Genomic DNA, 23,066 nt, shown 5'->3' on the forward strand with positions numbered 1-23,066 from the left:
AGCAGAACATTCTGAAAGTGTCTATTCTCTTCTTGTCTAAACTGTTTATCATCCATGTTTTACTTCCATACATGAATACACTCCATACAAATACTTTTAGAAAAGACTTCCTGACACTTAAGTCTGCACTCCATGTCAACAAATTTGTCTTCTTCAGAAATGCTTTCCTTGGCATTGCCAGTCTACATTTTATACCCTCTCTACTCCAACCATAATCAGTTATTTTGTTCCCCAAATAGCAAAACTCATTTCCTCAAACAAAAAATAAATAAATAAATAAATAAATTAAAAAAAGGAACCTGTGTTAAATATTCCTTGCTATCGATTCAACAATGCTTGTCTATTATGATTCTGACTGTGGGAGTAACAACTAGATGTTCCAACAGTGGAGTTCTCAAGTTCTCATCACACAAGGAGGGCCCATTGTGTGGTACAACCTAACAAAAAGACTTATGTCAACTAAGACAGGAGAATACTGAGCCACCAACTCTTAATTGAAAATATATATTGGATGTAATGTGGTGGAGATGAACTTGGAATTTCAGGTTTAAATCAAATAACAGAAGTATGTATTGATAACCTAGCTGTCATACTTAATGTTGTAGCACTGTAATGGTGAGTTCTTCGGTCTGACCATCTGTCAATCACAGTCATTTTTTGCTCCAAGTAAAAGTGAAAAATATGGTCTGTAAATACTGCTCAACAATAATTTATCTTAAAAGCATCAGATACTCACTCTAACGTCATGACTTGCCAATGCTTCTACCCTAAAAACAGTTCCATAAATTAGCAAAATCTTTAACAACATAGATTTGGTAAAGGTTTATAGAGCAACAAGATGACTGATGCTTGCCAAATGCAGAAGCACAAATGAGCAATAGAAGACTGGAATAAAGCATTGTCTAATATACAAGATACTATCAGTGAGAGAGAGAGAGAGAGAGAGAGAGAGAGAGAGAGAGAGAGAGAGAGAGCAGGCAGCATTTAGATGCTGCAAACAATCTTCTGAGTTGCAGAAAAAAAGGGATAATCAGTGAAAGAAAGATACAATGAACTACAATATTGGTTCTATGGACTAATAAAGAATTATACATTATAGTGATAGCTATGGCTGCTTGTTATTCAACTAAAGACTATAAAGATAGGTGCTATAGTAAAGCTAAATGCAATGTACATCCAAATATTGTTATTTGTGAGAGAGCTAGCAGCATTATGTTTATTTGAGAACATCTGGAAGTATTTGCATTGGTCTTACAAAGTTCGCTGAACAGATCAGTGCGTGCTCTATCTCTGTGATTCATCACAAAACTCTTTTTCCTCTTTGCTCTTAAATGACTCCCTTGCAATTTTTACTTGACCTAGCTTTCACTTTCTTATATGAACCATAATAAACCATACAGGTTGCTGAGGTGTGGCGGCTTGTATTCTTCAACAATACAGTCATACCATATGTGCAACGCCAATGGAGGTGCATCTTCTGTGGAGAGTGGCGGTAGTCTTTTTAGCACTTTTTTTTTTAGTAAGGACCAAACTGCTGAGGTCATCAGTCCCTACACTTAGACACTACTCAATCTAACTTAAACTATCTCACACTATGGACAACACACACACCCATGCCCGATGGAGGACTCGAACCTCCGATGGGGTGAGCTGCACAAACTGTGGCAAAGCATCTCAGACTGCATGGCTACCCCACGCGGCTTTTAGCAATTGTAGGGGCATCAGTCTGGATGAATGATCTGGCCCTATAACATTAGCCAACACGGCCTTGCTGTAGTTGCACCGTGAATAATTGAAAACAAGGGGAAACTACAGCTCCCCAAGGGCAAGCAGCTCTACTATGTGCCTCAATGATGATGGCCTTCTTTGCTAAAATATACTGGAGCTAAAATAGCCCCCCCTCCCCCCCCCCCCCCCCCAAGACAGATCTCAATGAAGAGAATACTCAGCAGGATATTGTTATCAGGAACAAAATAAAACAGGCATTCTACAAGACAGATCCCTCAATCAGGTAGGTATGTTAGAGGATTTAAAAAGAGGAGTGGATAATTGAAGTTAGATATATAAGGGCAGTGGTAAGAAGAATACATCTTTTGGTCAGTTCAGTACAGTATTACCAACACAAAACCAGATAGTGGTAATGTAGGAGTATGTCTAAAATGCATAAGAAAACAGTCATACAATTAAGCTACTATGAACATCATAGTGAACACATTATTCTAGCCAAAATAGATACAAAGCCAACACCCACCACAGTAATACAAGTTGATATACCAACTAGCTTCTCAACAATGGAGAGATTGAAAGTGTGTTTGATGAGATAAAGGAAATGTTACAGATAGTTAAAGAAGATAAAAATTTAATTGTGATGGTGTCTGGAATTCAATAGTATGAAAACTAAGAGAAGAAAAAAATAATAGGAGAATGTGAACTGCAGAAATGAAATGAAAGAGGTAGCTGTTGAGTAGAATTTTCCTCAAAGCATAATTTAATCATCACTAACACTTGGTTTAAGAATCAAGAAAGAAGACTGTACAAATGGAAGTGATCTGGGGACATTGTAAGGTGTCAGATTGAAACTATTATAACAACACAGAGACTTCAAAATCAGATTAAACTGTAAGACGTTTCCAGGGGCAGATGCGAACACTATTCTCTTTACTTTTCTCCACAAGTTTTCTGTTTCATGAAACTCAGCCACCATTTTACTAATCCCATAGTGGGCTTAGCTCTAATGTAAATAGTCAATCAATTTGTCTATATGTTATTCATAGAAACATAGTTTCCAGTCTAACTTATCTAATGATTTGTGAGTAATGTAATAATGTCTTTCTCCTTGGTATTCATCTGAATTATATTGCTGTTTGATTATTTCAGTTTTGTATCTTCATTTTGCTCTCTTTGCATATACTTACAAATGACACTAATTAATTTCTCATCGTGCAGTCCTTCTAAATAAAGCCACTTGATCGCCACTGTACCTTGACCATCAACATTCCCTTTTCCCACTGGCATTCTAAAAAGATTATCAGGCATAATGCTGTCTTTATTTTTTTGTTTATAGTCCCTGGCATCTTATGGTGTACAATGTACAAAGATATAGAACACATTTTACAGTAACTGTATGGTGATTGTCTGCAGCTCGTGGTCTCGTGGTTGCGTTCTTGCTTCCTGAGCATGGAATCCTGGGTTTGATTCCCGGCAGGGTCAGGGATTTTCACCTGCCTTGAGACTGGTTGTTTGTGGTGTCCTCATCACTTCATCATCATCATTCATGAAAGTGGCAAGACTGGACTAAGCAAATGTTGGGATTTTGTACGGGCGCTGATAACTGCCCAGTTGAGCACCCCTCCAACCAAACTTCACCATCGTCATCTGTATGGTGATTGTTTCATTTTTTATGAAAAATAATACAAACAGTATTAAAGTTAAATACTTTCAAATGCATAAGCTTACATTTATGAGGGCATTAAAAGTTGCCAATAATACAAACAGAATTAAAGTTAAATACTTTCAAATGTGTAAGCTTACATGTATGATGACATTAAAATTTGCCGAAAGGCTAAAAAATACATAGAAGCACTTGACATGTATGACTGAATTAATTTTTTTTATCTATGTCTACATCCATCATCTGCAAACCACCATGAGGTGCATAGCAAAGGGTATGTCCCATTGTACCAGTTATTAGGGTTTCTTCCTGTTCCATTCAGGTATGGAGTATGGCAAGAATGACTGTTAGAATACCTCTGTGCATGTAGTAATTATTCTAATCTTATCCTCCCAATCCCTATGTGAGCAATATGTAGGAGGTTGTAGTATATCCCTAGAGTAATCATTTGAAGCCCATTCTTGAAACCTTAGAATTTCTCAGGACAGTTTACATTTGTCTTCAAGGGTCTGCCACTTCAGTACCTTCAGTAGCTCTGCGACAGTCTTCCAGGGATTAGAATAACCTGTGACTATTCACGCCATAATTCTCTGAATGTATTCAATATCTCTGTTAATCAAACAATGGAAAATCCAGGATGGAATGTAACAATACTAGAGAAGGAAAGTTGCTACTCACCTTATAGCAGACATGCTGAGTCGTGATATGCACAACAAAAATATTCACACAATTGTAGCTTTTGGCCATAAAGGCCTTTGTCAGCAGTAGACACACCACATACACACACACACACACACACACACACACACACACACACACACACACACACACACACTCACATGCAAACACAACTTGCACACATGTCTGCAGTCTCAGAGAGCTGAAACCACACTCAGTTCTCTGAGACTGCAGACATGTGTGCAAGTTGCATTTGCATGTGTGTGTGTGTGTGTGTGTGTGTGTGTGTGTGTGTGTGTGTGTAAGTGTGTGTGTGTGTGTGTGTGTGTGTGTGTGTGTGTGTGTATGTGTGTGTGCACGTGTGTGTATATGTGTGTCTACTGCTGACAAAGGCCTTTATGGCTAAAAGCTACAATTGTGTCAATCTTTTTGTTGTGCATATCGCGACTCAGCATATCTGCTATATGGCGAGTAGCAACTTTCCTTCTCCAATATCCCTGTTAGTCGTATCTGATACAAGTCCCACACACTTGAGCAATATTCTAGAATCAGTCGCACAAGTGATATGTAAGCAATCTCCTTTGTGGACTGATTGCACTTCCCCAATATTCTACCAATAAACCAAAGTCTACCACCCACTTTGCCCATGACTGAACCTATGTGATCATTCCATTTTATATCCCTGCCAAGTCTTACACCCAGCTATTTGTACGCATTGCCCAATTCCAACAGTGACTCACTGATGTTATATTCATAGGAAACTATGTCTTTTTCATTTTGCGAAGTGCAAAATTTTACATATCTGAACATTTAGAGCAAGTTGCCAATCTCTACACCACGTTGAAATCTTATCAAGAACTGACTGACTATTTATGCAGCTTCCCTCAGATAGTACTTCATTATAGATAACTGCATCATCTGCAAAAAGCCTGATTTTACTATTAATATTGTCTCCAAGGTCATTACCATACAACATGAACAGTAAGGGTCCCAACACACTTCCTTTGGACACCCTCAAAGTTATTTCTACATCTGACGATGACTCTCCATCCAAGATAATATGCTGTGTTCACCCTACCAAAAAGTCCTCAATCAGTCACAAATATCACTTGATATCTCATATGATCACACTCTTGACAATAAGCAGAGGTGTGGCACCGAGTCAAATGTTTTTCAGAAATCAAGAAACACTGCATCTACCAGGTTGTCTTGATAGCTTTTATCATATAATGTGAGAAAAGTGTGAGTTGGGTTTCACATGATCAATGTTTTCGAAATCTATACTGATCAGCATTGAGGAGGTTATTATTTCCAGATACCTCACTATGTTTGAGATGAGAATATATTCTAAGGTTCTACAACAAACTGATATCAAGGATATTGGACTTTGTTGTTTGTGGATCACTTCTACTACCCTTCTTGTACATGTGTGTGCCATGTGCCTTTTTCCAAGAGTTGGACATAGTTTTTGTTTGAGGGATCTATGATAGACTATAGTTACCAGAGGGGCTAACTCAGTCACAAATTCAGTACAAAATCTGACAGGGATTCCATCGTGCCATTAAACATTTTTCAATTTTAATGATTTCTGCTGTTTCACAACACCACTGACACTTATATTTATTTCATTCATCTCTTCAGCGGTATGAGGATTTGATTGGGGCAATTCTCTTAGGTTTTCCTTTGTAAAGGAACATTTGAAAACAGAGTTAAGCATTTCAGTTTTTGCTTTGGTATTCTCAATTTCAGTTCCTGTCCCATTCTCTAGGGAGTGGACACTAACTTTGGTGCCACTAATGGCCTTTATATATGACCAAATTTTTTTTGGGTTCTGTGAAAGATCACTCGACAATATTCTACTATGGTAGTCATTGAAGGCATCGCGCATTGCTCTCTTGACAGCCAAATGTATTTCATTCAGCATCTCTCTATCTGTAACCTTATGCTTTGTTTTACACCTATCATGCAGTATCTTTGGTTACTTGAGAAGTTTCTTTACAGTGACTGTATACCATTGATGTTCCCTCCCATTATTAGCTGTTTTACTGGGTACATATCTGTCCAGAATGTGTGCTCAACTATTATTTTAAACCTGAGCCAGAGTTCCTCTAAATGCCCCTGACCTGCGCTGAAAATTTCAAGTTCCTCGCTGAGAAATGACACTACTGATTTTCCACCTAGTTTACTGAAAAACTATTTTCTGCTTGTTTTAGTTGTTCTTGTATTGTATTGTATTGTATGTTAACCAGGGACCTAGAAATGACGGAGAGGCTCCGTCCCCGCCGCAACTGCACTGGTCCACAGCCCCACGACGACTACCGCAGTCCTCTTCACAGCTCCGCCACCCCACACCGAACCCAGGGTTCTTGTGTGGTTCGGCCCCCGGTGGACCCCCCAGGGAACATCTCACACCAGACAAGTGTAACCCCTATGTTTGCATAGTAGAGTAATGGTAGTGTACGCATACATGGAGAACTTGTTTGCACAGCAATCGCTGACATAGTGTAATTGAGGCGGAATAAGGGGAACCACCCCGCATTCGCCAAGGCAGATGGAAAACCGCCTAAAAACCATCCACAGACTGGCCGGTTCACCGGACCTCGACACTAATCTGCAGGGCGGATTCGTGCCGGGGACCAGGCACTCCTTCCCACCCAGAAAGCCGTGCGTTAGAGCACATGGCCAACCGGGCGGGCTTAGTCATCCTTTGTACTTTGGTAATCATTGTTACCAAAACTGTGTCATGGCTACTGATAGGTTCAATGTGGGCATCCTCAAAGACATCAGGTCTATTTGTTGCCAATATATTTCCATCATGAGTGGGATTCCTATCTGTTCTAAGTAGTTTTCAGAGAAGGCATTTAGTAATGTTTCACATGATATCTTATCACGCCCACCACTAACAAAACTCTAATTTTCCCAATTAACTGTTGACTGATTAAAGTCTCCACTGGTGATTATAGTATGGTTTGGGAACTTATGTACAAGTGAACTGAGGTTTTCTCTAAAGTTTTCAATTACATCGGAGATGAATCTGTTGGGCGATAGAAGGATCCAGTTATCATTTTATACCCACCCCTGATACTGAGTCTTGCCCAAACAGTCTAACTTGCAGCTTCAATTTCTATCTCAGTGGATTTGAGTTTCTTGTCTACTGCAACAAATACCATCTCTATTTCGTATTTGCCTTCCTTTTGATATATACTTAAATTTTGCCCAAAATTCTCAATGTTATCAATGTCAGGTTTCAACCAGCGTTCTGTGCCTAGCATTATGTAAGGTTCACTGCTTTTCACAACCACTTCAAACTCCAACACTTCACTGCAAATTCTTCGGCAGTTTACAATTAGGATTTTAATACTCTCACTTGTAGGAGGCATTGCTTCCAATTTTATACTGATATTCCTGGGTTTTCTACAGCTATCATTATCTGGATTGGACGGAGAGTCACCTAATCTAAAAAAAAACTCTTGTGTGCACCCCACACACAGTCAGCTACCTGAGTAGAAGCCTCTGATGTGTAGTGCACCCCTGTCCTATTTAGGAAGACCCTATAGTTCTCAGCTCTATGGTGCAAGACCAGGAAGCCAATGCCTAGCTTGTCACAGAACCTTCCAAGTTTCTGGTTCAGTGCTTCCACTTGACTCAGAACCAATGAACCACAAACAGTTCTTGAGACAATGCTGCAAATTATGAGCTTTATTGAAGCTCAGCACCCAAGGCTGGTCTCCTCAACCTCCTCTGCCAGTCACTGGAATGGCCCAAGTATGACCTCTGATCCCAGACAGCAGGCATCATTTGTAATGTGCGCCAAAATCTGCACTTGGTTGCAACCTGTTCCATCAGTGTCTGCTGGAATAGCCTCAACATGTTGAAGGCAGACACACTGAGTGCACCTGATGTCCTTTCCTCATCCTTACTGCCATTTCCCTAAGAGGTACGGTACCACCATTTGCTGTACATTTGAACTGCCGACAATTCATAGACCCCTACCCTTTATCGTTTGCCTCCTTCTGATACTGGGCAAAACAAAGGTGAAATGAGTCCCACTGGCTCAGTTTCAGTTTCGAAAGACAGCACCTCAAACTTGTTGGTTAGAGGGATCGGTACCCCACCCTGAGTCCTCCCTGATCCCCATCCACTCTCTGCAGGATACCTAGATCTGCCATTGACACGCCATTTGCAGTCAAGTGGATAGGTAATCACAGCCTGCAAAGGAGACAGGATGCACAAGAGAGGATAGTACTTGAGGTACCTTTGGTATAGGTATCACAAATACATGACTGATTCACAACAGCTGCCAATCATTTGCAGTATTCAGGGAGATTTCCAGCTGCTTGCAAATGTCAACCAATTCAACCTGTGTCTGAGAACAGCATTCACAATGAGGCTGCATTGTGGCTGGTGCAGCGTATTACAAGGCAGTGAAGAAATAAATTAAAATTAAAGCTGCTGATTATCTTTTAATCTGTTGAGCTAAGAAGTTGCTAATTTCCCATACGAATTGAAGCAGATACACAAAACGAGATTTCTCTTAAGGCAAAACAAAAATCTGTGGTAATCATTACCAGTTTTCTAAAACGTTTTGACGGTGAATAAGCTGTTAGCAAACTCGCAAACACATTTCATTTATGAGAAATGCATATAATATATGAGGCCTCTCCTCTTTAAGGGAAAACTGGATGTAACACAATGTTAGTTAGAAAATCTGCTACAATAACGAAATCACAAATGCCTAATCTGTTACAGATTGCTCATAGATTAAGCAAAGGACAATGGTACTTTCCTAAAATTCACTGATATAGAATGAAATTCAGGGGTGATGTATTAAATGCGCAAAGAAAGTTGACACTCGGCGCACTAGCTGATGAGAGCGGTTGTAAATGGGGAAATACTCTGGCTGAACTGTGAACCACAAATGTTGATTTTCTATGAATTAAATTACGAATCCGAAGCACTAGTACCGCTAACTTACGAAAATATAGTTTTATAAACGTCCAAAAATTCTCAAACCTATTTCTCACATTATTGGGCAAGAAACTGGGGAAACATTGTTTTGAACGTGGATAGACCTACTGCCCTCAAAAATTAAAAAAACACATACACACTCAATTTAGTTTAAGCCTATAATTGGCGATATCAGTACTAGTTTATCGTGGCACTCACGAATATTCTGAATAACTGAACGTAAGTACTGAACAGATTTTTCACTTAACTGATTCTGGGCACAATTCTACACTGGCTTCGTGTTGAGGAAGAATACTGTGGTGTAAGTTTAGCTCAATCAAAATCGGTAATATGTGCAGCACCAACAAAGCACCGTCTTCTGCCTGTTGTAGCTAACAATGCAAATTTATAAAACGTAATAATAACAGTATTAAAGTTAAAAATTTTCAAAAGCATAAACTTACACGTATGATGGCATTAAAACTTGTCAAAAACATAACACCCATAGGGAACAGTTTACATATACGCCACACAGCTAAATGCACATAGGTGACAACTTACATTTGTATGGGAATGTATAATAGAACATGAAGAAACACTAATTTATGTGGGCTTACAATTCATGACGGATATTAAGAAATCACAATAAGTACAAACATATGGGCTTATTTCTCTACAGTGCCATTTATTTCAGTATATGAAACAAGATTAAGAACAGATAAAAATAAATTTAGTGTGTTATTTGTTGATTAGAGAGCTCGTCTTCTTACTTTTTTGGCAAGGAATTTTGGAGAGCTAGTGTAAATGTAAATTTTAAGTATTCATAGTAGAGTAAAAGGGGTCCATGACAAGTAGTCCTTTTACTTTTTTCTTGACTGATAGCCCTTCACTATTTCTTATGGTCATAGGAAGTTTATTTTACAGCTGAGAATATGTATTACTGACACCAGCTTGACACCTAAACAGTCTCTGATGCAACATATGAATGTTCAGATTTGTTCATGTATTGCGACCAAGTATATCCCTATTTATTGAAGAGGTGCATGTTTTCTTTTTTTTTTAACATATATGACTGTTTCATTATATAAATACAAGGTACTGGCAAAATTTTCAGGTCTTTTAAAACTGGTTTTGCTGATGACATAGGATGTTCTTGTTTCATTATCTTTAACAGCATTTTCTGCATTATTAAGATTTTTTATGATGCCCCCAGAGGGGATGCCAATTCAATTCAGTTCAATTTATTATCATCCATTTTATCATATACATGACATAGGAAAAATTATATATAAAAACAAAGATGAGGTGACTTACCGAACAAAAGCGCTGGCAGGTCGATAGACACACAAACAAACACAAACATACACACAAAATTCAAGCTTTCGCAAAAAACTGTTGCCTCATCAGGAAAGAGGGAAGGAGAGGGGAAGACGAAAGGAAGTGGGTTTTAAGGGAGAGGGTAAGGAGTCATTCCAATCCCGGGAGCGGAAAGACTTACCTTAGGGGGAAAAAAGGACAGGTATACACTCGCACACACGCACATATCCATCCACACATACAGACACAAGCAGACATATATATGTCTGCTTGTGTCTGTATGTGTGGATGGATATGTGCCGAGTGTATACCTGTCCTTTTTTCCCCCTAAGGTAAGTCTTTCCGCTCCCGGGATTGGAATGACTCCTTACCCTCTCCCTTAAAACCCACTTCCTTTCGTCTTCCCCTCTCCTTCCCTCTTTCCTGATGAGGCAACAGTTTGTTGCGAAAGCTTGAATTTTGTGTGTATGTTTGTGTTTGTTTGTGTGTCTATCGACCTGCCAGCGCTTTTGTTCGGTAAGTCACCTCATCGTTGTTTTTATATATAATTTTTCCCACGTGGAATGTTTCCTTCCATTATATTGACATGACATAGGAATTGTGATATGGAACGAGAGAGAGGACAATTTATATTTTTAACAATTAAGGGGAATAACATTTTCTTAATTTACGTACACTTTACATATTTTGTCTTCTTTTCACACGCAAGACGAAAGAAATAAAGGATTACACAACAAAGTCAAAAGGTGAGCACTATCTGTTTAGATAATAAAGAAACTCATTAACATTATAGAAACTTTGACCTCATAGTAGCCTCTTTAACTCTTATTTAAATATATGTGAGTTTTGTATTTTTTTATTTCTTTTGGTAAGGCATTGAACATTATTTTGGGTAGATACATCACACTATTTTGGTACAGGGCTTTTGAATGTATGTTTCTATGGAAATCAAGCCTGTTTCTGGTTTGATAGTTGTGCACTTCACCGTTTAGAGAAGAGAATTCTTGATTTGACTTAACAAAACAAACTGATTCATAGATAAATAAACTAGGGGGGGTCAAAATTTTCAACTTCCCAAAGAGCCCTCTACATGGATCTCAGGATAGTGGATTCAGTGGCAAGATGATGCTGGTAGGATTGTGTGATGACAGGATGCACCAAAATCAGGTGAAATTAAATGGTTCTTCGTGCAGAAAGTGTAAAAAAACGTATAGTCAAAGGAATTCGGTGCATTAAGTGCAACTTTTGGTTACACGAGAAGTGCGCAAATGGGTGTCTGAAATTTAGGAATAACGATATTCAGTGGACATGCCTCGACTCTATAACTGATGAGAATGCGCAATCCGCACTAAGTTCTCATGACAAAATTATTCGTGTTCTTCAAAGTGACATTGATGATCTGAAAGCAGAACAGACACTGCTAAAACAGGAAAATACTGCATTGAAACATAAAGAAAGTTGTGTAAGACTATGTGAAAAAACTCCAGTATTAGATGGACTTACATCGGAAAATATGCGGTGTGATACAGCTAACAAATGACGAAAAAATTCAGCCATCTTTAAGAATGGAAAAGAAACTGAAGATACGAAAGAACCAAACAAATGTAAGTGGAACAGCATAACGTACAAAAGGGCAGAAAGAAGCATTATTATAAGACAGAAAGTGAATTCTTTATTATAGGTGACTCATTGTTGAAAAACATAATCGTTCCAAACTCTGAAATCGATGTTCGACCAGGAATCAGGACACATCAATTGCATATACACCTAAACTACATCTTAAACTGAAGAGAGAAAGCAGCACATAGGCTTAACAGAAATGCAAAAGGTGTTTTTATTGATGTGGGACCAAATTCACTTCAAAACAACAGCGAGGAAGAAATTGTAAGCCACACAAGAAACCTCATCCGAACGCCTAGAAGAGTCCACTCGAATTTCAGAATAATAATAACTGGCATTGTGTATAGGAGACTGGTGAGTGATGGCCATGTGCAGAGAATAAATAACAATATTAAAGAACAGTGCAATAAAGTAGGAGTCGTTTTCATTGATCCCAACAAATTTCTAAGTGCAAAGTGTCTTGCCAAAGATGGCCTACATCTGAATAGGTTTGGTTCAAAAATATTTAGTAAGATGTTGATATAGGTCATAAAAAATAAGGGAAACTGATAAGTAGTGATGGGGGAGAAAAAAGATGTGTAGCATTAAGAAAGACAAAAGCAAACCATTATCTGGCAAGAAATGTGCTAAAGCCCGTAACTAATAGTCAAAGTAGATATGTTATCCACTGGAATATGAATGGTTGAAAACATGCTTCAAACAATAAAAGCTCCAAAATAGATGAACTGGAAATATTTCTGTCAGAATGAGCAAATATTAGAGTTGTTTGTTTAAATGAGCACTGGTTTAATGAGGACACAATTAAAATTTTAAACAAAATAGGGAACTTCAGATTAGCAACCAGCTTTTGCAGAAGAAACAAGTCGTGTGGAGGCTCATGTATATTTTTACATAGTGATATAAATTATGAGACCAGAAACTGTTGAAATTATTTAAATGAAGAACATGTGTTTGAGAGCTGTTGTGTAGAAATAGTGGACTCACTAGCAAATGTTATTATAATCTCAACATACAGAATTCCAGGGACGTCAACAACAGAAATAATTTATCTGAGCTTCAAATTATGGTAGAAGACCTTTGTAGAGAAAAAAACTGTAATAGCTGCTGATTTTAATATTGATGTCATATGTGATAGTAGCTATGCTTCAGGATTAGCTGGCTTAGTAAAGAAATATGGTTTCAAATTGAATTTCTTTCAATCTGCCAGAGACAATGGGCAATCAGCAACCTGTATTGACAATATTCTAACTGATTATGTATATTACGATGTGTATACATTTCATCTAGATCTAGGTATTTCAAGTCATTATGCATTGTTCACTGCACTGTCACAGACAGACAAGAACATTTCAGATATGAGAACCAATATGAGCATGAACTTTAGCAAAGAAAACTTGCTAGCATTTAGAGAGAAGCTAAAAGAGAAAACATGGCTTTTTGATCATTGTAACTCAAGCAATGAAAACTTTGAGAAGTTCCTAAATAGTTTCCTTGGTGTCTTTAATTAAACATTTCCACCTAGACTATGCAGCAATAAAATAACAAATAAAATGGATGACCCAGGGCATAAAAATTTCCAGTGTAAGGAAAAGGCAATTGCACAGAGAACTAAAATATAATGAAGATATTGATTTCATTAAATATGTTAGGTTTTATAAAACTATATTTAATAGACATTCAATAAAAATTTTCTGGGTTTGTGACCACATTGTCAGTGCATGTAAAACTACTGATGTTTCGATCCCTGTTGCAAACAACCTTTTTCAGGATGTTTTTATTTACCGCTGAATGAGAGAACTTTGTTTCTTATATACCTGCAGACATGGCTGTTACCTAATTCTGATAGGCTGTTTAGGTTGAAGGGGAGGGATGTTAAAAGTCTTTACTGGAATTATTATTATTTCTTTTCATTGGTGGAAACCCAGCATTTTGATTGGTGTTTGCATTACTACTTGTGATTGGTGTAAATCAGCAAATGGAAAACCAGGTGGCAACTGTGAGGGTGCGTTGTTATCCTGCTTTCTGGTGCCGGCCAAGGCGCACCCATACTCTATGTACCTGCGGCATCTGCGGTCTCCCTCACGCCTGTATGTGTTGCTTCACGTGAGCTGTCATAGCTATCATCCCGTAGCCAAGACGTCAGAATCCATTACCCGTATTCTCTGTTCATGTTGGCTGGTTGCTTAGCTATTTCTATTACTTCTCTAATCTTCTTCCTGAAAGTAAGTGGTTATTTCACCAAAATCAATCTGTTTGCCACACTCATCCTGGTGTTCTGCCACAGCTGACTTGATGTGCTGTCTTAGTCACATATATCTTCCGTGTGCAGATATCCATGTGCTGATGGTTTGCCCCATCTCGCCTATATACACTAATCCACATTCACACCTGATTTCATAAACTGCAGCAGCATTTAATTTGTCAGCTGGATCTTTCATTGTGCGAAGAACATATTTTATTCTGTCGCTTCAGAAAATTGGCTTGATGCCTGCTCAGCGGAGAATTTTGCCCAGTGACACCTTGAACATATGGTAATAGAGCAATATTTTTTGCTTCCTTTTGCTCTCCTCTATTGCCTTCATTCTTTGTTGCCACAGTTTTATCTATTTCTTTCATTCCATAACCATTGGCACAAAAAATGGACTTGAGGTTTTATAGTTCAACCTTTAGATGTTCCTTATTGCTGATCCTGTGAGCCCTCTAAGTTAAAGTGTGCAGGGCAGATTTCTTCTGCATAGGGTGATGACTGGAAGAGGCATGCAGGTACCTGTCAATACTGGTTGGCTTCCTATATACTCTATGGCTCAGTTTACCATCAAACATCCACGTCGAGGAAAGGCAGCACCCCATTCTTTTCTATCTCCATAGTGAATTGGATTCTGCTGTGCAGCTGGTTGAGGTGTTGGTGAAAATTTCGTAGCTTTTTCTCTCCATGCAGCCAGATAACAAAAGTGTCATCAACATATCAGAGCCAACATTCTGGACATAATGGTGCAGACTGGAGCGCTGTTTCTTCAAATGCTTCCATAAATATGTCTGCCGCAAGAGGCAAGAGGAGGGAGCCCATAGGCCATGCGGTTCTAGTTGCTTCAGTCTGGAACTGAACGACCGCTACGGTCGCAGGTTCGAATCCTGCATCGGGCATGGATGTGTGTGCTGTCCTTAGGTTGGTTAGGTTTAAGTAGTTCTAAGTTCTAGGGGACTGATGACCTCAGATGTTCAGTCCCATAGTGCTCAGAGCCATTTGAGGGAGCCCATAGCTAAACCATCTGTCTGCTCATTAAATTCCCCTTTCCATCTGAAATAGGTGGCTCACCAGATATCGGAGCTTTGGAGCCAGTTCTTTTGCTAGGCTGTATGTCAGTGAATTAATGGTACTCACAATCGGTCATAAAGGTAAGGCCTCTTTATGGACCTTCAGTGCACCATATATTCTTGATGGCTGTGGAACTTGTTGGATGAGACTTCTGGCGATGTCGGAATTCATTCTATTTCACTTTAGCAGTGCATGTGTCAATCTGATTATCTTGGCCGTCGGATTGCCCTTAAGTATCATAAATCTCAGAAGATCCTCCATTCGTTTGTTATAATCTTCAGTGTCCAGTGCAACAGTTGCATTTCCCTTTACTAAATGAGAGCTGTTCTTCAGTTCCGTGAGAGCATGATTTTTCTCCTTACTGATATTTTGTTTCAGAGACTTTGCGTGGGTCAGTACCCATACTGTTTCTTGTTTAATCTTCTCTTCCTCAGTTTGTGGTAACTGACAAGTCAAAACCTCAACAGATTTGATGATTTTTTTCTTTTGGGACTCGTTATGGTGCGACAGCAAAATTCATCCCTTTAGCCAGAATTTATGTGGCTGCATTGCTTAAGATGTGGATGGAAAGGTTATCCACCATCCGTCAAGTGTCCAGCATCAGTCGTTCCTTGGTGGTTTTCTGCTGCAGTTTCTCAAACTTCCTCATCTGTTGGATGGCGGTACTATCGCTCGAGGTTGTGGCCTGTTAGAAGGTTAACATGTTGATCATCTCCCAGTCATCCTTGCCCAGCTTTCCAGCAAGGAAAAGGTGCAGTTGATAAAGATTCCTATTGTTTGTGTCGAAACTTACTCAAATGTGGCGGATCCTTTCCTGTAACAAAGATTTGCTGGCTTGTACACAGATATTCTTTGCCACGTTCCATTTTATATGGGACGTCAGCCGTAAGAATGGCAAGACCATTCAGCAGTTTTCCTCTTCTTAGCCGCAGCATTTCCAACTGCCTGATGTTCCCATAGACTTCCTGCCCATACAGGTTAGTTAAATATAAATGTAGACTTCCGCAGCCGTTGTCACATTCAATAAAATTTTTGTGGGTTTGTGACCGCATTGTCAATATATATAAAACTACTGATGTTTCGGTCCCTCTTGCAAGCGACCTTCTTCAGGGTGTTTTTGTTTACTGCTGAATGAGAGAACTTTGTTTCTTATATACCTGCAGACATGGCTGCTACCTAATTCTGATAGGCTGTTTAGGATGAAGGGGAGGGAAGTTAGAAGTCTTTATTAGAGTTTTTATTATTTCTTTTCATTCGTGGAAATTCGACGTTTTGATTGGTGATCACATGATGCAGTTCAAAAGCAAACAGCCAACATATGAGCAGATTAAGATTGTAGACAACAACCAAGATATAGAAGAAGGTGACTCAGTCAAATTCATAGTTTTATATGTAGATAAAAATTTGAACTAGCAGGCACATGTTGAATACCTAGCAAACAAACAGTGCAGCTTTGCATTTGCAATGCAAATATTATCAACTGCAACTGACATGAACCATGTCAACAATTATTTAGAAAACTTAAAATATTAACTCTGCTATCCTTATACATATATGAGATTATTATATTTTTGTACACCAGACATAAATTATTTGAAGGAAACCATTTTGTCCATTCACATGATACGGTACTAGAAACAAAGAAAATTTAAAATTTTATGCTCCTCAGACACCGCCTCAGACTGTATGAACACGGACCTCAACATATGTGAATGAGTATTTGCAATAAGTTAAAAGGGAACAAGTTGATGTAGATGAATTTAGGCCCACTTAAAAGAAAGCTATATGAAGTATGCGCACTAAAGTGTTATTACTCAGTGGATGAAGTCATCAGGACACAGTGGAAATTTCAGCTAGATACAGTGTGTTACATATTCCAATAAATATCCTTATAGTGTTATTACTTATTGTAGTGCTATTATTTATTAATGTAAAAATCATTGTAACTGTATTATAAATTTTTGAGATTTCTCCTGTATGCAAACCAAATGGATTGCAAAAGTATGTCATGAGATGAATAAAACACAATTCACAGTTCTGTAGGCAACACCCTTGGGAATGTGAATAGCTCTCTTTTGGAGCTTAAAACAACTTTTTGTGAAACCTGTATTCCCTCAAAATATAATATATCTTGGATAACTATGTATGTAAGAGTAATAGGCACATATTACCCAAAATTGCAGTTTTCTTAATGTATAACAGTACTTACTAATTTTTTTTATTCAATAGTTTCAACATGTTTTCCCATCTTCATTATTGTTCAGCCATACACATAAAATTTTTGTAAAATAAGTTTGTTCTGTTAGACATTTCCCAATCTCTACTATTATGTTATTTTTTATTGTGTTCCTCATGCGCCTAAAATTCATCCAAGTGGTTGTTTTTTTCATTTATAATTAAGTAATTGTTGTTGAACCATTCAGCTACCTCATTCATTGTTGCAGTTACTTTTTCTTTGTTATCAGCTTCACTAACTCCCTTGACAAAAAGGCTCATATCATCTGCAAAAAGTACTGGTTCTGCTCTTGTTAGACGGTTAGGGAAATCATTAATAAAAACTAAGAAAATTAGAGGGCATAGTACAGAACCCTGGGGTACACCACATATGACTTTCTGATATGTTGAGTAATGTTTTGTGCCATTATGTATTATTTCAACACTTTGATATCTGTTGATAAGATCGAAACCTGCTGTCCAAGGAGTCCATAGCAGTACAGTTTCTATAGCAAAATATCATGGTTGATGAGGTCAAATGCCTTGGATAGATTTAAAAATATTCCACAGTTTAATTCCTCATTATCCATTGCAGTTAAAACCTGTTCCAAGAAGTGATATACAGATGTTTCTGTAGACCTGTTTTTCCTGAACTGATTCTGTGCACTGGTTAGAATTTTGCATTTGTTTACGAAACTCAACAGTCTCTTGTACATAATCTGCTCAATAACTTTAGCAAAATCTGATAGCTGTGACAACGTTCTATAATTTTGTATGGTATATGGACAGTCTTTTTTATATAGCGGCTTTATTATTTATTTTTTAATTGTAGAAGGGAATTCACCAGTTTTCAATGGTATAATCAACATCTCCACTATATGGTGAGTAGCAATCTATCCTTTTCATATTATTGACAGTATAACATGAGTTATTTTCAGGAACAATTCAGCACTATTGTGAAGAGGCATGGGGAAACTGTAGAAAATTTTGTTGATAGGATGTGGAAATGTAGTGAACACATGTGCAAGATAACACAGTCTTGTTGCAAGAAACTGAGCAAAGGGTTCTCAATACTTTTCTGAATGGATTGCTGTTAGTCATGTCAAGGAGGATATGTAAGGGTGCACCAAAGTATCTGTATTCTGCTGTTAAGTTAGCAGTGGAATGCAAAGAAATTGACATGGGAGCAGTTGTCCGAGAGAAACATAAGGTAGGTATTTTCTGTGAATGTCAAGTGTCACAGATGTGGCCAGAAAGAGCATTTACAGAGACAGTATCACCAGCCACATGGTAGTAGAGGAAGTGGAAGACATCAGCAGCAGAATTTTGGTAATGAAAACAGGGGTGGGTGAGGGGATGGTAATCACCCATTAATCTCAAGAGGGACACCAAAGTTCACCTAAAGATGTTCCTCTTAAAATTAGATGGAACAAATATGTATGCAGAGGTGGAGCATACTGTAAGAGATGTTGTAGGTGGTAAAGAGTATAAGTTTTTGTTGGACACACGGACAGTTGCGTCAGTGCCAATATAGACTTAGTGGGTCAAAGGCAATAGACCCCACCATGCTATAAGTTATGTGGGGTCAGTGATAATGATATGAGACCATGGGGTTGGTGGAAGCAGATTTTCATATTTGGGCTGTTCGATTTAAGCATGTGAGAGGTACTACTGCTTCTGAGTAAGAACTGTGGTATGATTTTGGGGTTACACATTGTGTATCAAAATTGTGGTACAATTAAGCTCTGGCAAAGTACAGTAGCACTTAGTGGAAAGACATTCTTGCTAGGGCAAACAGTTGCCATTGTAGAATTGGAGGGGTATCTAGTGTATTGGACTAACCAGCTGAACTGCATACTATTGGACTAAGGCTTGATTTGCATGACTGCTTGCTATGTGGCACCAGGAAGTTGCTTTGGGTGAATGTGGATCCAGATTCACCTGTGAGTGTGTTATGTGCTGTGAAGCCTCTGAAGGAAGATGATTTACTGGATGCAGTAAGTTGTTTTGTTAAGAGAAGTTTTGTACCCATGCAAATGAGGTATGGTGGAAGAGTGGTAAATATAGATTAATTTTAGCATCAAGGTAGTGAAGTTAAGGAAGATGATGTTAATAGTGAGTTTAGACATTATGGATGAGGGTGAGTGGTACACAAGGAGTGTAAACCACAAGCAATTGCAAACCACTATTAAGACTGCATTATGTAGGAAAGTGGGGCATCTAAAGGGAACAGAGAGAGAGCAGATGAAGAATTAGTACTCAAATTTGAGGATTTATTTTTTCCACAGGGTCTGTTGCTGGCAACACCCGTGATCCAACACTGAATACCCACAGGGAACAAAGCGCTAGTTTATTGGAAACTATACTACATTCCTAGGTATTTAAAGGCAACTATGGGAGCTTTTATTAACCAGCAGTTTGATGATGGAATAATAGAAGAGAGTAATAGTCCATGGGTACAGGAACTGTGGTCATGCCAAAGAACTCTATGTAGGATGTACACAATATAGACTGTGCTGTGATTACCATCACCTGAACAGCAAGACTGTAACAGATGGATACCCCATCCCACACATTACTGAGACCATAGATGATTGGGGCAATGATGATATTTCATCAGTTGAAGAGAATGGCATATTGATTAAAAATGCATCTGTAATGTTTCAGAGGTTATTGGAAGGTATGTTGAGAGTTTTGAAACTGCATCAATATCTAGTTTACTTAGATGATATTGTGTATTCAGAAGATAAGAGCAACATAGACAATGTCTGAAGGATGTGTTTAAAAAATTGAGGGCTGCACACCTGATGCTGAGCTCAGAGAAGTGCCATTTTGCATTAGAAGAGGAAGGGTAGTTAGTCAAAGTAATTAGAAAACATTGAGACAGGACAGACGTGGGGCCAGTAAAAGCTGTACAGGCATTCCCAGTACCTAAGTTGATTAAGCAAGTGCAATCTTTTTTGAGGACCTCAAATTACTATAGAAAATTCATGAAAGAGTTTGCTGACATAGCACAACTGTTCATGCAGTTGCTAAGGATAGGTGATTGATTAATATGGACAGGGGAGTGCCAGGACACATTTGAAGAAATGAAAAGAGTTTTGACATCCAGCCCAGTTCTAGTATTTTCAGAGGAAGTTTATTCTTTCACGTGACTCGTCTAATCATGGTTAGGGATGAGTTTTTTGCCAAGATATTAATGGTGAAGAGTAACGTAACACATTCAGACAGCTGAATGCAGTAGAGAAGAACTATTCAGTGACAGAGAGGGAGATGTTGAACCTCATTTATGGTGTCACATACCTAAGGTACGTTATGTCAGTATGTAATTTAAAAGTACACATATGAGGTTGTGTATGGCAAAGAAACATAAAACTGGAGAGTCTGTCTGTGAGTTTTCAAAAACAGTATGAAGCAAGCATCATACCAGGCCATGAGAGCCTAAGGGATGTCTACCAGCCATCCTGCATCATGTGGTTGCAGTATGGAGGCACATATGGCCATCACACTGATCTTCGAGCCATTTTGCACACTTTCCAGACTGTGGAGCCACTCTACCCCGTCAAGTAGCTGCTCAGTCAGCATCATGAAGCTGACCTGTACCAGTTCCCCCACCAAGAAAAAAATCCTTGGCAGTACCAGGGATTGGACTCAGGTCCTTCATGTGGCAGCCATCTACAGTGACCACTCAGCTACAGAGGTGGGAGGGAACTGTGTGAGAGATATGGAAATGAATAGTGGGGTGAATACAAAGGTGTTATAGAAGCAAGAGGAACCAGGAATGTGGCAAATTTACTGCAGTATGAGGTAGGGTGATGGGTGATATTATCCAGTCCTTAGATGCCAACAGCAAAGATGAAGAAGTTCATCACAACGTATCAAGGACCTTATCAGGTGGTGGAGACTACTTCACCAGTTACTGTGGAGCTCCAATTACCAACAAGAACAATAGTGCATGTTAGATGTCTATGACCCTTTTGAGGTAGTCAGAGATGATTCCAAGAGTGTCAAGGCCAAGTGCTCTATCATCTGAATGAAAGGCAAAGGTCCCAAGTTCGAGTCTCAGTCCAGCACACAATTTTAATCTGCCAGGAAAGGTTTCATAACAGCGCACACTCCACTGCAGAGTGAAAATCTTATTCTGGAAACAACCCCCAGGCTGTGGCTAAGCCATGTCTCCGCAATATCCTTTCTTCCAACAGTGCTAGTTCTGCTAGGTTTGCAGAAGAGCTTCTGTGAAGTTTGGAAAGTAGGAGATGGCACACAGTTTTAATCTGCCAAGAAAGTTTCATAACAGTGAACACTCCACTGCAGAGTGAAAATCTCATTCTGGAAACATCCCCCAGGCTGTGGCTAAGCCATGCCACCGCAATATCCTTTCTTCCAGGAGTGCTAGTTCTGCTAGGTTCACAGGAGAGGTTTTGTGAAATTTGGAAAGTAGGAGGCGAGGTACTGGGGGAAGTGAAGCTGTGAGGACAGGGTGTGAGTCGTGCTTGAGTAGCTCAGATGGTAGTGCAGTTGCCCGAGAAAGGCAAAGGTCCCGAGTTTGAGTCTCGGTCTGGCAGACAGTTTTAATCTGCCAGGAAAGTTTCATAAAGTGCACACTCCACTGCAGAATGAAAATCTCATTCAGGAGTCACATGTGATCACATCTGGCCTGGCCACATAGAGGCCTGTGTCAGTGGTCTCTGGGTACCCCAGAGTCAGAATGCAGTCCCTAGAGTGCTCCTTCAGTACATAAAACACCCTCTTGCTTCAGTGGGGTCAAGACCCGTCATGCAAGAACCACATATTGTTGAAATTGGGGTCACTTTGGATAATGGGGATAAAATCAACTTGCAAAACCTTTACATACTGTTTGGTAGTCACTGTGCCATTAAAAAATATTGCACCAATTGTTCCATGACTGGACATTGCACACCACACAGTCACCTGTTGAGGGTGAAGAGTTTTCTTGATCATGAACTGTGAATTCTCAGTCGCCCAAATGTGCCAATTTTGCTTATTGATGAACTCATCCAAATGAAAGTGGGCTTCATTGCAAACCAAATTGTACTAATTCTCAACATGTCCTGCAGCCAACCATACAGTGCGAACAACCTAACGTGAACTGTTCAGAATTTATGACAATTTTATTTCATATAGTTCTGTAACTGTCACCCTGTTGACCAGCCATGTACTTTTACCCTACAATCAATTGTGTACCTTGAGATGTACTCATCATTTTAGAGAATTGGTGGGTTGCGGTCACTGTCTTCGTATACAACAAAAGATGATTGTGATGTTTAATAACTTCTTCTGTTTATTACTTAAGGTTTGGACAGCATATTGTGGGTAAAATGGCATATTAATATGTGCAGGTTATATGAGGTACACGAGGACAGCATCTCTACAAGACGGGATGACAAGTTTAGCATCTCCAATGGCTGTGTGCTGCTTGTTCTTAGACCTTGCAGTTTGGAGATGTGTTTAAGCCATGGAAAAATGGTGCTCACAATAGTAGTAGTCACATCATAGAAGCAAAACCAAAAGAAATTTTTTAACTGTCATTCTGACATTACTCATTCTTTGGTGTTTCGCTTT

General features: G+C 38.9%; 1 protein-coding gene across 1 annotated transcript in view; it reads left to right on the forward strand.

Annotated features, from left to right (window-relative positions):
* The window catches only part of LOC126467333 (zinc finger protein OZF-like), a 94,840-nt gene that overhangs the window by 66,118 nt on the left and 5,656 nt on the right, over nt 1-23,066 (forward strand). The gene's annotated exons all lie outside the window — the stretch shown is intronic.

This window comes from Schistocerca serialis, chromosome 1 (assembly GCF_023864345.2).
Source record: "Schistocerca serialis cubense isolate TAMUIC-IGC-003099 chromosome 1, iqSchSeri2.2, whole genome shotgun sequence".
In the NCBI taxonomy this organism is placed as follows: Eukaryota; Metazoa; Arthropoda; class Insecta; order Orthoptera; family Acrididae; genus Schistocerca; species Schistocerca serialis.